Source organism: Notechis scutatus, chromosome 4 (genome assembly GCF_049901735.1).
Source record: "Notechis scutatus isolate UNSWTSFEM ecotype Mainland chromosome 4, rNotScu1.2, whole genome shotgun sequence".
NCBI classification, from domain to species: Eukaryota; Metazoa; Chordata; class Lepidosauria; order Squamata; family Elapidae; genus Notechis; species Notechis scutatus.
In genome coordinates, this window is record NC_142012.1 from 129,483,319 (window position 1) to 129,501,223 (window position 17,905).

The following is a 17,905-nucleotide window of genomic DNA, read 5'->3' on the forward strand; positions in this document are numbered from 1 at the left end:
GTACCGGATGTTGCAATTAATCCAGGACGTTTATAGAAAAGTACGTTCTATTAACCATACAGGTTAACCTTTTGCCCAACCATGCATAAAACTGCAGGCACTGAATATTTGAATGATAATAAATTAATGGAGATTCATGAGTAGAAAAAATAGGCTAACCTTCTATTTCAACATGAGACTTCCCAAGAACAATCCTCTGAATACATTTGATCACTGTGTGTCACAAATAGAAAACTAGGGTTCCTGATTAATTTCATTTCTTTGAGAGAGAAGCTAAGTCGATATCCAAATTCCAAGATCCTGCTAGGAGCCTTATAAAAACATCTACCCATGCTTTGTATCCTGCTCCATATACTAGAGGCCCAATATGGTAATACTTTATACAAAGTTAATTCCCACCTCAAAATTGACAGCCAATTTGTGGACTTCCAGGTTGAGCCCCCCTCGCTGACGGGCCGTAGATCACGATTGTCCGCAGCTACAGCCTGTGGTCTTTTGTTGGAGAGCCCCAATCATTGCCATTAGGGGCTGAAGATGCCTCAGAGGGGTGGTGGAGTAAGGGGAAGCTGTCAGCCAGGTTGAGAGGAGCCGCATCTCCCCCTCTGGGCTTGGCTTCCCCCCCCAAAAAAAAACCCTGAAGCGGTGGTCCAAAATGGCCACCTCGAAGAGGAGGACTCAGCTGGACTAAGATTTGTGCAGGAGTGAAGAAAGAAGTGGAAAGCATATGAGCCGGGACAATTGGGCAAAACAACCAAATAAAAGGTACCCCGGGATTAATGTAATGTAATGTTATTTTTGTTCTGAAATTATAAATAAATCTTACAATCAAAGGGGGAAAATACATTGTGGAATCCGATTGAAAAGATATATAATGTTATGTAGTTTTCTCTCTTTTTTAGGGAATGCTTATTATTATTTTAACCACTGAGGTGACACACTCAATTAGTAAAAGGAGGGAAAACTTATTGGTTTTTTTTTTCTCTTGTGTAAAAGCTTGTACTAATGTAGAGTTATGGAAAGAATATGCGATGAAATGGCAAATCTAACAGATAAAAGAACTATTCAAATGAGAAAAGAGTATTAATAAGTTAAGATAGATTATTAAGAGGAATGAAAGACATTGGTAATTTTTTTAATTAGGCAAACACATATTGTTATCTTTATTCTTAAAAGAAATATTAATTTTTAAGAATTATACTTGAAATAATTGAAATGAAATGAGAGGATTTTTAGATTGAGATTAATATTGGAGATCAGGATTAATTTGTTTGTTCTCCTTTTCTGTAAAAGTTGGAATGGAAAAGGTAATAATAGAATTAAGTAAAAATTGGATAAGATAGGAAGTTGAATGTAAAAAATGAATATATAACTATTGTCATATTTGTATGTAAAAGTGATGACCCGGGAATATGTTGCCCACTGAAAAGAACCTTTTAGTATTTGCAATGTGAAAAATTGAATAAAACTTGTAAAAAAAATTGACAGCCAATTTGCCTCTAACATACCACAACTGGAATGAAAACGACTCCTTCTTTTTGCACTTTAGGAGTAGGAATAAAATATATTTATTTATATTTGTTGAAATTTTGTCATATTTTCACCCAGACTTTATCATATGTTTATGTTTTAGAGCTTGTTTTTATCTTTTACTGATGATATTTGTTACTATTATAATTTCATTATACTTTTTATCCCATGTTTATATCTGAAACTTCTTCCAACTCCTGCATCCTTTACTCATTCCAACCTGTTACGAAATGAAACAATTTCTATTATTTATTTATCAAATTTAGAAATGGCCCATCTCTCACACAGAGGGACTCTTGGCTGTGTACACATGAAAGATAAAAAATATAAAAACTGAATTTAAAATTTTAAATAAGAGACAAGGATAGTTAAAATTCAATATTAAAAGTTAACTGAAAGGCGGGGAAGTTCCTTCAAGATGCCACCACTATATGTGAGTCCCAAGCAAGCAAGATGGCAGAGCTTGATCTTTCATCATTTCTGAAAGGCCAAGAGACTGGGAGTCTGCCTTTCCTCTTGGCACAGAATGGTCCAAATGCAGGAGCAACAGCAGGGAAAAGTCTCTTCCTAGACTCTTCCTAAATTTCTTTAACTGATGGGGTTTACAAGATAGCTTCTCTGACCAGGTGGAATCAGCTAATGTAATGCATCAAAAATAGTTCTGTAGGTAACTTGGCCCCATTCCATATAGGGCTTTAAATGTCATAACCAACATCTTGAATTCGACCTGGAAGCAAATTGGCAACCAATGCAGCCCACTCATCAAAGGGGTTACCTGCACCATTGTTTTGGTGGCCAAGATTGCTCCCATCACTGCATTCTGTACCAGCTGAAGCTTAAAGATAATTTTCAAGGGTAGCCCCATGTAGAATGCATTACAATAATCCAAACTGGAGATGACCAGGGAATGACTGATGAGTGGCGTAACTGAGCATAGAGCCTTCCTATTCAGGAAAGGTAAACTGATGCATAATACAGGTCTCTATATAGTGATCAAAGAACAAAAAGCCAAGCACTTCAAATATGGAAAACCTGTGCTAATTTCAAAGAACCAAAAGGCAAACTGAAAGGAAAGCAAAATTAGGCTTTAGAAAAATTGCTTGATTCAGAATGCCACAGTATGCTTGCTGTTGTGTGAGAAATTTTTCATACTTACCTATGGTGTTTCTGCTTTGCTACTAATAAATTTCCTTGTAAAATTCAAAGTGCTTATTTTGACCTTTAAGAACCTACATGATTTGGAATTGTAGGGCACCTAGTTCAAGAGGCTTCTCCTTTTTAAAAAGTTTTTATTAACCCATTTTGCATAATATAAAAATAAACAATTTATTATATGGAAAGACCAAGAAAAATACAAATCAAATAAATGTATAATAAGACAAGTAATTCAACTATATCCCAAGTTTACCTGTAATTGTCTTTAAAAAAAGAAATTAAACTTTCAATGATACCCAACATGTTGAAAAAAATTTTTTCACTAAGGAAGAAATAATATTACATTGTTTGTCTGACAGAATATATATTTTTTCAAAAATAATTAAGTCACACATCTCTGAAGTCCAATTGTTTATATGAGAAATTATAAGGTCAGTTTGATTCTTCTTATCACGTAGGCTGGATAAGAAGTTCCACAGGAAACTAGAAAAAATTGTTTCTCAGAATCAGTACTCATTCTATAGAAGAGTCTTCCACAGAAATCCAGATGGCTCCATCATATTTTACTTTACAAAAGACATAAACTGAGAAATGTTGATTGAATATCCATTACAGAGCAATAACCATTATTATTTTTGGTTACAGTAATTTATGACAGGGTTTGACAGTTTTAAATATCATTATTTCCTTATTATTCCTGTATTATTGTTATAGTTGCTCAGAATGGGTTGGAATTAGGCAGCATCAAATTTAAATAAATAACTAAATATTTTAGCTTTTATTATACACTATTAGGAGTCTACGTAGACTAACAAGATATAAATGAAGCAGAGAAACAAACAAACAAACAAATAATAAAAGTTCATCCTACCATCATTTTTATTGGTGTTGTGACTATTTGGGTTAATTTTATTGCTATATTTCCTTTGTACTAATATTTAGTGCAAATACTTATTTTTACATGGCTTTTATGTGAATTTATATGGTTACTCCTATTCTTAGATTAAGGATGCAATTTGAAGTGAATCCTAGGTTGAAGATTGGAATTTGTATTGATTTTTGGTTAAAGATAGATTAGGTTTAGACTTTCTTGAAGTCTATGGTTAAATTTAGCATTGGGATTAGAATTATAGTGTTTTTTATGATTAGCAGGAGACTTTGATTTATAGGTAATCCTTGATTTACAGCCACAATTGAGTCCAAATTTTTCATTGCTAGGCAAGACAGTCATTAAGACGTTTTACCCAATATTATGGCCTTTCTTGACACAGCTGTTAAGTGAATCACTCAGTTAGTAACAAATTGCAAATTAATCTGGCTTCCCTTTTGATTTTGCTAGTCAGAAAGATGCATACTGTGGGCTTCTTTTGAGTAGTGAAATCTTATGATAGTGGTAGAAGTATCCTGCATGACACTTACCCAGGTTTTTTTTAAGAGAACATTCCAGGACAGAAAAGCACAGAAATGCACTCAAAAATATTCGTAGGTGCCTACCTGTTCGTGTTGTGTCTCATCTATTTGCCATTTGTGAATTTTATGACATCAGGCAAACACTAACACTTTGGTTTTCTTGGAGTTCATTGAAAACTTTTGTTCTATACAGAAGAAAGCTAGTGCCCTAAGTGCTTTTCTCATCCCCACCTGTGAAGTATACATAATAACTTCATCATCAGTGTACAGTAATGCTGGAATTGCATGATTAGCTAAAATAGCTGGGTGATGATCTGAAACTTGGGTTATTGGATTTAAATATAGATTAAACAGTAGCGGAGCTAATATGCAACCTTTTCTTCCATCTTTGTAAACTGGGATTGCTTTCGATAAATGTATCCAAAGAGTGCATCTAATTCTCAGGGAGAGATTTAAGTAAAGGGAATCAGTAGAATCAGTCTTTTATCAATAGTAGACTGTTTCAGACTATCCTGCAATCTCTTTCTTGGTATTGGATCAAAAACTGACTTAAAATCAAAAACGGTATATAAAAAGGTGGCCTTGAGGGGTACATTTTTCTATTAAATGAGCATACAAAACATTTGCTAGACCAATACTTGAATACAGTTCATCAGTCTGGAATCCACATTACGTATCTGATATTAGCACAATTGAGAAAGTCCAGAAATATTTCACAAGAAGAGTTCTCCACTCCTCTACTCGTTGTAGAATACCTTATGCCACCAGACTTGAAATTCTAGAACTAGAAAACCTTGAATTACGCCGTCTTCGGTCTGACTTAAGCATGGTATATAAAATCATACATTGCAATGTCCTACCTGTCAGTGAATACTTCAGCTTCAACCATAACAACACAAGAGCACACAATAGATACAAACTCAAAGTAAACCGCACCAAACTTGATTGCAGGAAATACGACTTCAGCAATAGAGTGGTCAATGTCTGGAATACTCTACCTGACTCTGTAGTTTCTTCCCCAAACCCCAAAAACTTTAACCTTAGACTGTCTACTATTGACCTCACCCCTTTCCTAAGAGGTCTGTAGGGGGCGTGCATAAGCGCACCAACGTGCCTACCGTCCCTGTCCTATTGTTTCTCCTATTCTTTTATTTTTCATATATGTACCCATTCCATGTATTCACAACTATGTATACTCTTATACTTATTATCTTGTAAACAATTGGCAAATCAAATAAATAAATAAATAAATAAAAATAAATAAATAAAATAAAATAAACAATAATCTAATCCTGACCATTCCTATCTAAATGCAGCCTATTTTTCAGCAATAGTGTTTTCATTTGGTACCAATCCACTAATTTTAGATATAAAAATCTGGTATAAAGTTTACTTATTATGTTTAATGAACAAATAGACATTAAAAGTACAAATCTATTTTTTATTTTGTATAATGATACAGCAATAGCTTGATTCAATCAGATGGAAATTGGCCTGTGTTGAGTAAAGTGGCTTGAACCAGGGCGATAGATAGATAGATAGATAGATAGATAGATAGATAGATAGATAGATAGATAGATAGACAGATAGTAGATAGACAGACAGACAAATAAGTAGACAGAGACAGAGACCAATAGAGAAAGAGGGCCTTGGTTCAGGCCACTTTATAACAGTATCAATAAAGGATGAATATATTTCTCTGTAATTCTGCATATATAAGCATATAAGCAACATTCATAATTTGCAGATAACACCAGGTTTTAAATCCACAGAGTAATTGAAGTCATAAATGTATCTTTCCATGTTGAAGGATTAGCCTATTAGCAATAAGAAGGGCATACAGAATTTATTCCCATTGTCCAGCTATCAGTTTCATTTAATAGGTTTGAAAATATACAACATTGGTTTATGTTATGTTTGAGAATGAGTGTGAGTATTAGGATTATATCAATATTTGTAAGGGAGTAGGGTTAAACTTTATTGAGGAAGATGATTAAATTTAATGTGAACTATGGTAAACTAGGATAAGCTTTTATGATTAAAAATTGTTTTAGGTTTATGAAATGGTTCAAACTGACAGCAACAGAGTAATGACAAGTAGAAGAAAAGGTGGCATATCTATTTTAGCCTGAAAAGATCAATAAGTGTTACATTCATAGCATAAACCTAAAAATATCTCTAATCATATAAATTCATCCAAATTCTAGTCCTCACACTAGATTTAATACTACTCACTACCTGGTTTCATCTCTGATGCAATCAGTGAAGGTAAAATATGATAGCAAAAAAAAAAAAAAAAAAAAGGGAGGGGAGGAAACTACTTTCTTTGTCTTTCTTCTCTTACTCTGTATTTCTAAATGATTCCCATGATGTAATATTAATTTACCTTTCTGTTACATTGAAAAACAATACAATTACATGCAGAAACTGAACATATACCATCAACCCAAGGCTGTAAATTGGAGATGGGACTCCCTTTCCATTGTAAAGGTGTAATATTTCTTGCTATGCCCCATGTTTCATAAATACTGTACATGGTTCTTGAAAAATTGAAAAATTCTCATTTTTTATATATCATTCAAAATCAAGTTCATGTTCTTAAAACATATTCCTTTCTCCAATCACTATTAATAGATTTTTTTTGATATTAAACTAAAATGGAAGCTAGTGGGCCAAGTCCATATCATATGCATCGGTGTCCTTCCATGATTTTACACTTTCAGTGTAAAATGACAGCTTATTTCTTTAAAGACCTCTGAAATACTGTGTCTAATAAACATGGAAAAATGTTTTCTTAAATTATCTTATCCAAACATAATAGATAGGTTTAATAATAAAGTTTAATGATAAATATGTGGCCTCAAGTCAGTGTCAACACTTAACAAACACACACTTAGATTTTTCCAGGATTTTATGACCCCCAACCTTCATCTTAAGATCATAGTCATCACCACTGTAATGTTATCCTCTATTCTCTTCCATCTTTCTCGACACCACAGACTTTTTAAAAGAGCAAACTTTTCATATGATGTCTACAAAATATAATTTTAGCCTGGACATTTCTGCTTAGAGTGGGAATTCTAAAAATTCTGAGAAGAATTTGTTTGATGACCCATTTATTTCCTTGGGAGTCCAAAGTATTATTAGGATTCTTCCTAATTCTAAACTTCAAAATACTATTTTCATCCTTTTATCAAAGTCAACTTTCACTTTCATAGAGATTACTGATTTCCAGACATAAATTAATACTGATCAGAAGTCTATGAAATTTCTCTAATTAATTAGTATCATTACAAATTAACTTGTTATTTTACCAAATATCCACACATTTTAGTATACAGCACTCATAATTATCAATAAGACATAATATATCATTAGCATATGTTCAATACTAGACACTTTTATACACAGAATGTCCTTTGAATGCCTGATAAGATAAACCAATGGCTCCATATCAAATTAAACAGGGCATCCTTGACAAGTTTCACCAGTCATCTCCATAGGTGAAGATGTAATTACATTCATAATTACCCTGTTTAAAGGATTAGAATATCACAGTGTAATTATATGAATGTCAAAAAGAAGGAAATCAATATTTAGCCAAAACATGTTTCAGATCAAAGACTTTTTCCATATCCAACAAAATCACCATTGCTAATTCTAGTTTTCAAAATGTATGACTAAAATATCAATTAGTAATCTAAAATAAAGCAAGACATGTCATCTATCCAAAAAAGAAACAGATTATAGAGAATAATTGAAAGTAATATAATCTGTAGTTTATGTGTCAATTACCACCAAAATATGGGCAATACAGACATATAATCTTTATCAGACTTCAAAATTTTAGGTTTAGGAGTCTTATTAAAGGGGTTTTTACAAACTTTTCTCAAAGCATCATTTCAAATCTCCAACAATATGGGAGCAAAAAGAAATGTCTTATACTACTCAGTAGGCATTGTGAACTTGTCTTTTTTTCATACATTTCATAGTATCTATAAAAAGTTTGGGCATGATTATCTCAAAAAGAGCTATGTTACCGTATTTTTAAATTGTATGTTTTCTTCAGTAATTTTTTTCATGTAATATTATAATACTGAGTGTGTGTATGTCTATGTCTATACAGATATGAGTTATTAAATCAAAGTCATTCGATACATTGCCCTGAGTGCTTTAAATAATAGAGATGGTATTACTTTGAGTTGCTTTCCAGATAAGGCCAATAATATGTGTTTTCCTCACTCCCAATATATGTGCTTAATTATTCATGGAATAATTTATGTACTAGATATCAAATACATAAAGGAACTGTTAAAACTTGCAAGACGTAGAAGCTTTATCTAATTCCAGTGTGAACTGAATTACAGATGTAATTAAAAAGTTCTTTAACTTTCTTTCCCAAAAATATTATTTTTACTCTTATTTTCCCATGAAACCTATGCAATAAGACATCTACAAATGTGCCTCAAAAGTTTCCAAAATTATTACTTCAGTTATCAACTGTCTTTTTTCTAATGTACATTTATTATAATAATTGATAGAGCTCCTATAGCATGATTGGATATTGCAGATAATTCAATATTGCAGACATCTGAACAAGAAAATAAAAAATGATAAACATGATAGCAGTGTTCCAATATTTGAGGGGCTGCCATAGAGAGGAAGGGATCAAGCTGTTTTCCAAGGCACTCAAAGGCCAGACAAGGAATAATGGATGGAAACTGATCAAGGAGAGATTCAACCTGGAAATAAGGAGAAAATTTTGACAGTTAGAGCAGTCAACCAATAGAACAGCTTGCCCTCGGAAGTTGTGGGAGCATCATCACTGGAGACTTTCAAGAAGAGATTGGACTGCCATTTGTCAGAAATGGTGTAGGATCTCCTGCTTTTGCAGGGGGTTGGACTAGATGACCTACAAGATCCCTTTCAACTCTATTAATCTGTAATCTGTAATCATTTAGGGATTGAGATACTAAAAATCAAATGAGGAACAAAACTGATACAAACTTTTTTTAAAATATATATATTCCTATCATGAAAAAGTTAAAAATTATACCCTCCAAATTAAACTCCATCATATAAACTGGGAATTAAATTTAGCTGGAACAATATTACCATCTAACCAAGGATCTAAAGTTTGATTAAAATTTCAAGCCTCTGTGATCTGATCCATTGTAAATGGAAATGAAATTCAGAAATGAAACTGTGATTCTTATTTCTTGTTCTAGTACAAATGTTAAAGACTTGTTAATCAAAGTTATTGCACTGGTAACAGATTTTGAATTTCCATTAATGTATATTTGCCCAATACATCTTATAGATAAAATATATTTCTTATGTGGAACAATATAGGTTTTCTTGCATAGAATTGTTGTCTTTAATCAGAGAACTCAGGACAGAGTACAACACTTCTGTGATTTTCTGGAAACAACAACTTTGTGAAATAGTTTGACTGAGAAATGATTACTGGACCAAAATCATCCAGTTAGCTTACGCATTTAAGAATGGACTTGAACCTTATTCACCCTGGAATTAACCCAGTATCTAAACCAATATGTTACATGCTTAACATATTGCTTACTTTATCACTATGTTTTCTGGTCTCACTCATAGACAGTCTAATTTATGGGAAATTGGTATACATTAAATTCAAATGTCCACTAAATCTACCTGTTACATATAACATAACTCCAGGATACTGCAGTTATTGTAAATACCTGCCAGTTGCCAAGAACCCAAAATTTGATCATGTGACTGGGGGTTACTGCAATGTCTAAAAAATGGCCATAAGACATTTTTCAGTGCCATTGTTATTTTGAACAGTCTGTAAATGAATAATTGTAAGTTGAAGACTATTTGTATTATAAATCATAAATATGACTATGATGGCACTGGAATTCTGTACTGAATAGAAATGTATATGTAGTTTCAATTTCCAGCTTTTAATCCAGATGCAATGAGAAAAATGTAATTTATTCATAAAGACTGCTGCATATGATCATGCTCAGCATTGTAAAGAATATTTAAATATCATAATTTCATGTCCTGGATGCATCAAAGGTGGAAAATACTTACACGGTAGGTGCTTGGTAGGGGGACAAAGCTTGCAGAGGTGCTGGTAAATTTGCAACAATACTTGTAAAAATGTCAAGAAGACTTGTCTGAAGAGTTGGCAGCAGACAGGCAGAGGAAGGCAACAGAAGAATTGCTGGCGAAGCAAGAGAAAGAGTGCACATGTCCATGGCAACTTACTAGAGGCTGAGGAGAAAGTGTAATTCAAATAACAAGTCTGTAATTCAATACCACACAATAGCTTGAAAAGTACCACAGGATAACTCATGGTCAGGAACAAGCCAAAATCAAAACAAAGCAACTGTTAAAAACATGAATTCACAAATCACAAAGTCAGAGACTAAATTGCTTCCAGCAAGAAGGCAATCCCTGTATAGATTAAACTCTCTCCATTGGCTGTGCATAACTGAGACTTTCCCCACTCAGTAGTTGTCAATAGTGAGGCATGGGCAGGGGTGGGATTCTGCTGGTTTGGCCTGGTTCAATCAAACTGGTATCTCCATGGATCAGCTGTGAGCGAACCAGTTTGCTCCAATGATCAGCTGTTGGGTCCACCCACCTGCCCTGGCTCTAGTCTGTGCTTTATATCCTGATTTTCAAGCTCAGCTGATTCGTGTGGCACAGTGGATTGCCGCACATCAGCTGTTTAACACAGTGGTCCCCAACCTTTTTGTACCAGGGACCGGTTTCAAGCAGAAAATTTTTTCAAGGACCGGGGGGCGGGGGAGAAGAGAAGGAGGCTTCGCTCTCTCGCTGCTCCACCATCCAAGGAAGAAACTGCTTCAAAGAAGCGGGGGGGGGGCTTTTCCTGTTGCCACAGCTATTCCGAAGCGCCCGTTTCACCCCCCACTCCCACCCCCGCGCGCTATGTGCGCGCGCTTCAATCCAGTGTCCCGTTCTGCCTGCCTGCCTGCCTGCCTTAGTTTCTGGTTGTTTGGGAGCAGCTTCGGCTGAGAATAATAACTATTCGCCTCTTTTACTCAGCCGAAGCTGCTCCGATTCAACCATTAACGCAGGCAGGCAGGCAGGCAGAACGGAGCACTGCGGGCAGGTGGGCGGGCGGACGGGGTGGGGGAGAAACGGGCGCTTCGGGGAAGCTGCCGCGACAGGAAAAGCCCCGCCCCCCCCGCTTCTTTGAAGCAGTTTCTTCCTGTGCTGGTGGAGGAGCGAGAGAGCGACTGAGAGAGCTGACCCAGAGAGAAGGACAGGCTTCGGTTGCTTCCTCCCTCCCCTTCTTTCATTTGTGTCCTTGATCCCCGATCCCAGCAGCATTCACCGAAGGTGAAGAAAGCCGCCATTTTTTTTTAAAAAAAATTCTTTGCGGCCCGGTAGAGAGTGCTCCACGGCCCGGTACCGGTCCGCGGCCCGGTGGTTGAGGACCCCTGGTTTAACACACAGAGATTGCTGGAGAAGGTCAGTAGCAAAGGCTCTGTGGTGCACGAAGCACACATTTGGCACATGCTCATCGAACCAGTTGTTACCGGTTGAATCGCACCTCTGGGCACGGGGCTTGCTTGCAGAGTCAGCATCTTTCCACTTGCTTGTGAGGTGCTTACTTTGCAAGAATGCAGGATTCTCAGGCTGTGGGGAGCAGAGAGGGGAGTTGCCCTGATTCTTGGCACTGTACTAGCTAAAGAAAGACCAGTCTGGTTGAGGAACAACCTAGGAGGCATCTGTGTTGGATTCATGGGCTGTTGAATCACTAGGTGCAACTCCTAGTAGGACTTCATCCACTTCTATCTTAGAACCTGGCTCTGAGGCCATGACATATAAATTATTTCTATTAAGTGGCCTCTAATATTTTTTAAAAAAATCTGGAACATTTTACTTTACTTTCATCTCTGTTTTAACATCTGTGTATGTTGTTTTTCAGAATTTTCAAGCTTGGTGATTCTGTGTATGTTGTTTTTCAGAATTTTCAAGCTTGGTGATTTTTAATAGTCTTTTAACTCTACCACTTTCTAATCTGAAAAATCAAGTTCAAAGATCTAAAGAATCAAGTCATCTGCTTCATTTCAGCTTCACATGAAACACTACAATTTTTATCTGTTTTTTCAACATCAAATATTTATCATTTATTATTTCAGATTAGTACCTTACAGTTTTCCTGTTTTTCTTCTGCATACAGTGCATAACACTTATTGAAATCAAGCCAGCAAGAGAGTAGTCCTTGGGTTACAACCTGAAATGGGATTGGAATTTCCACTGCCAAGGGAAACATCACATAACTATTCTATTTAGCAATGAAAATTGCAGCAACCCCTGTTTCTGTTAAGTGAGAACTTCGTGTAATCATGACTTGTGACTTCTGCTAATTTCTTCATTGATTTTGCTTATTGGAAGCTGGCTGGGAAGGTCACAAATGATGATCATGTCTCATTTCACCCTGATCCAAGCCATTCCCAGTTTCATCCCTTCCAACCCCAAGCCTCAGATATTCCAAAGCAAGGATGCTTTCAGGGGAGCACTGAAGCAGAAGAAGCCAAACTCACTTATCCTGTCCTGAACAAATTGCCTCCACTTCAACCCCACTACCCACCTATCCCCCCCACCTCTACCCAGTATGCTAAGATAGACAGCACTGTATTCCACTAGTGTTTACTACATGCTACCACTACCATTCCCACCCTCCCAGTAGACCTTCTTCACTGTTGTCCTCTTCAACACTGCCATCATATTCTTCTTCCTCTTTGGCATTCCTTCACTTCCTGTCTTCTGGCTTGCTAATGTCAATACATAACACAGTGGTTCCCCAGCACTGGGGTCAAAATCTCCCATTGCTGCCATTCTATCCCTCACCACCATGGAATTTGAGGCCAGCCAGCATTGCTAATCAATGGGAGATGAGGTAACATGAAGAAGGAAAACTCCATTTAATTCCTTCCCCAGGTTCATTGTGGCATTCCTGATTTTACTCCTACAGTTTCCATCTGAGCAGCTGTGATGGCACAATGGTTGGAAGGCATACTGTAGGCTAACTCTGCCCAGTGCCAGGAGTTCGATCCTGATCAGCTCAAGGTTGTTTCAGCCTTCCAGTAAAATGAGGACCCAGATTGTTGGGGCAATATGCTGATTCTGTAAAGTGCTTAGAGAGGGCTGTAAAGCACTATGAAGAACTATATGAGACTAAGCACTATTGCTATTGCTATGAGACAGTCTGTGTGTCAGGGTTCCAACTGATGCCCTAATTAAATTATGAACCTCAGGACAAGCTTCAAAAGAAATCCAGTTATTTATTCAGAGTTTCATGTCAGCACAGACCAAGTGAAGCCAACTCTGACTTCACTTAATTCATGCTTTGGCTCTGACCCTGTTTCCCCCTCCCCCCCAAGATGTGTCATCAGTCACATTCCTCAATAAAGCAATTTAATGGGTTGTAGAAGTCACTCCCTCTGGCCACTGTGGGCCTCTGTGGAAATGATCTTGATGTTGCTGGCTGGAATGTGCTTTGTTTTGACTGAAATGCAAATTCCTCAATGCAGCTGTGAGGTTCGATTCCCCATCACCCTTGCCTATGGCAACTGGAGGGCAGATCAGGAATGCTTTACAAGTTGACATTGGACTTAGAGAAATTGACTAATAAGAATTAGGTAGAATATTGGCTGTAACCTGATTCTGCCAGTCTAATAGTTGTTAGAAAATTTAACGAGGGTAAAATACCACAAATAAAATATAGCAAAATTGGTGTAGAATGGCTTTATTTAAATTACACCAATTAGTAAGCTATTGGAAACCTCTCTTGAAATGATCTTTTCTCTTTTTGCAAAACTATGATTAGCCTCCTGTATTTAGCTAACTGAAGATAAGCACAGTCAGTGAAGTCTAAATAACACTTCCAACCCCTTCTCTTTCCTCATGATTTGCCTGTGCCTGCTGCTCATTTTTCTTTGTAAGCTCTAATATATGTTTAACATATATCTTAATTATTTGATTACAATGGCATAATTGTATAATTGTAATGCATTGTGTGTGTTAGCTGGAAAAAGTCTGGAGATGCTCACAGAATGACATTGGGTAAACAGGATAATAACAACACTAAGAGGGAAAATAAACACAATGAGGGAAGCTAATTTAGAAGCATTTAAGAAAAATGGGTGTTTGGGGGGAAAAACTGGGTGTGAGGCTTCCTATCGTCTCTTATGCCCATAAGCCTAAGTTGCCAAAATAAGAAACCATGGTTTTATGACCATGTCTTTGATGCTTTTCACAGATTCCAACTTTACTGCAATTCTGCTTATTTTGAAGCTCTAGCTGACATTATAAATGTCTTAGGAATGATTTGGATATGACTGAGATAAAACTCTACATAAAGCAAAGGTCATAAATTTTAGTGCTTTTTCTTGCAAATATTAGCAGGCTGGAATAGGTTTGAAGATTAATCTGAAAATATAATTACTTTCCAAGTCTCAACATGAATGACAGAAGAAAAGATGTTACCTGTTTCTATAGCAATACCTTTGTCAATATTTATCTTTCTCATTCTATTATATACAGGAGATAAAGAGATAGATGATAGATGATTTTATTAATTTATTATTCAGATATAATGTTTACATATAATGTAAGTGACAATTACTGTGGTTAGAAAAGGGTTGGAATCAATAACAAAACTACAATAATAGACTGAGGCTATATTTCCATATTAGCTGGGAATGAAGAGAGTTGAACTCTTAAAACATCTGGAAAAGTTTGCATTAGAAGAAAGATAAAAACACAAAGCATATACAGGAGCTCCAGGCTGGACTTTAACATTATTAAAACACCAAAGTAGATAAAATATTTCTTCCTCCCTTTTATTTTCTTTTTTGGATTACCCATATTTATTTAGTAGCACATAGTCATCTCTTCTTCCCAAATAAAACCAGTTTCTACAAACATTTTTGTTTATATCTCTTGTGAAACTTCCTTCTTTTTTCTCTTTCTGGGGAAGGGGAAAAGGGGTGATGCTGGGGATGGTCTTCTAATACTTTCAGCAGTAACATGGTTTGAAAAATATTTGCCTTTGCAAGAGCATTTAATGCAGTTGCTTGAAGAACTATGGAATGTTTATAGGCTGAGTCTGTAAAACCAGATACTACTAGATTCATTGAAATATATTTATAGGTAATAGGTAATTAATTATATGTAGGATTTCAGTCCTGTAGGTTAATTAGAATAAAGTGGGATCTGCTTTTTTCTTGTCACATTTAGGAAGAAATCTTGAACTTCAACCCTTACTTCTGAAGGTACCATAATGGAGGCAGCTTTTTCAATAATATCTAGGAAGTCAAGCAGTTTGAAGAAAAGTTAACTTCTATACTGATGAATGTGGAAGAGGAAGTCAGAAGTCATGTAGGGCAGAATGGTATTCAGCAGGTTCTGACCAGTTCTGGAGAATCAGTAGTGGAAATTTTGAGTAGTTCGGAGAAGGGCAAATACAACCTCGGACTTGCCCCGCCCCCATCTATTCTCTGCCTTCGGAGTCCCAGTTGACGGGCTCAGTCTTCTTTTGTTGCCCTGCACAGGAGAACAGACCTGGAAAGCAGGTTAGTGGGGTGGGGAGGGAGTGGGGATTTCGCAGTATCCTTCCCCTGCCACGCCCACAAAGCCACACCACACCCACCAAGCCACGGCCACAGAACCAGTAGTAAAAAAAATTGAATCCCACCACTGATGTAGGGGTTTAAATATCTTAACTTGGAATGATTTGGAATGTATGGTTAGCATATTCCTTTTTTAAATACAAAACACACAAAAAATGGATGGAGAGCACTATAATTTTTCTGCTAAGAAAGGGAATGTACATTCCAAATGAACTCTTTAAAAATGAAGGATAAAAATGGAGACTAATTCTACCAGTTTGGGGAAACTTTTTTCAGGGCAGCAGTTTGCTTCTTTTTCTCTCCATTGTTGTTGTTGTTGTTGTTGTTGTTGTTGTTGTTGTTGTTGTTGTTGTTGTTGTTCATTGTTTTTCCTTTGCTGCACAGAGCTCCTCTTGGAGTCTCCCTTTCTGAATCTTCTTCCATATACAGTATCTATAGTTTTAATATTCTCAGCAATGGTCATCCTGGCTGAAAAATGTTAGTAATTGACCCATAAGGGACTGGAGGCTAAAACATACAATGAATGGTTGCAGGAACTGGGCTTGGCTAGTCTAGTGAAGAGAAGGACCAGGGGAGACATGATAGCGGTCTTCCAATATTTGAGGGGCTGCCACAGGGAGGAAGGGGTCAAGCTATTTTCCAAAAGTGCCTGTAGGCCAGACAAGGAATTATGGATGGAAACTGAACAAGGAGAGATTTAACCTGGAAATAAGGAGAAACTTTCTGACAGTGAGAACTATCAACCAATGGAACAGCTTGCCCTCAGGAATTGTGGGAGCGCCATCACTTGAGACTTTCAAGAAGAGATTGGACTGCCATTTGTCAGAAATGGTGTAGGGTCTCCTGCTTGGGTGGGGGGTTGGACTAGATGACCTACAAGATCCCTTCCAACTCTGATTATCTGTTATCATACATCTAAAAGGCATCTGGATTGGATTAGGCTGCAACATAATATATAAGTTTTGGAGTGAAGACTGACATTGGAGAGGAAAATACTTCTCTGATCAGACCAAATTCCAATATATGTACTTTTTAGCACAATTGATTTCATTCTTTCATTCAGGTAAAAGTCAAAGAAGGAAGACTGTAAATACTTATTTTTCCTTTATTAAGGATACTAATGGGTGTACAGCAGTATATGTAAATGAAACTGGAATTTCAAACATTCTCAGCACTTTAAATATAAAAGAATATTAATGACAACTTTAAGTAGTATTTGATTGCCTGCAGAAAAAAAAAGATTGTTTCATTCTTTTATCTTTCCCCATTCTCCTCTTCTCTCTTTATTCTTGACCTTGTCTCATACTTTGCCTAAAGAATGATAGCATCACCTTCTTAGAGAAACCTACCTCATACTTTGAAAACTGTTGATATAAACAAATGTTGAGACAAGAAGTAAAATTTGAGTCATGTCATCACTAGAAGCAGAGAGGGAATATTGACAACAAGAAGTTTTGGTACAGAAGGGTCCGTTTGTTACACTCTTGAATGCATTCATTGTTTCTGGCAGTCTGTTCCCATGGACATGTGACGCAGTTCAAAAGTGGAACTTTTAAACACAGCTGTGTCTAAAATTCTGGCTTTTGCTTTGTGGCATGTTCTTAATTAACCACACAAAGCACTTTGCAAAAATTTTAATGAGAAATTCTGACCCATTTTAATGGACATGAATAAATATCTGATGCCTTCAAAATGGGTATTTCACAGCTGCTAATATTGTTAGTTCACTGAAGTTAATAAACCCACAAAGCTAATTAAGAATTACATATCCATCAACAATACTAAAATTATTCTTTAAGGGCTGCCTCCGTACTGCTGGATGAAACTCTGCCTACATTAAATCTAACAGAATGAATCCTACTAATACCCTATGTATACATTGCAGCATTTCATTATAGATTTACAAAGAGTCCTCCTAGTTATACTCCTGCTTTAAAATTTTAATAGGATGAGTCTTCAGAATACTATCAAGCCTTTCTAGTTTTGAGTTGATCGGTAGTTCTTTTGCTGTTCATTTAAATTGTCTTTTTGTGGATAATAGAATGTTGCCAGAGGGTTTCTATTTTACTGTCATCACCACATTTTATCTGCTTTTATTGCCAAGTTGGGAAATGGTAGCAGTCAATGCAGGAATCTTCAATAAATTTTCTGGGTAATCG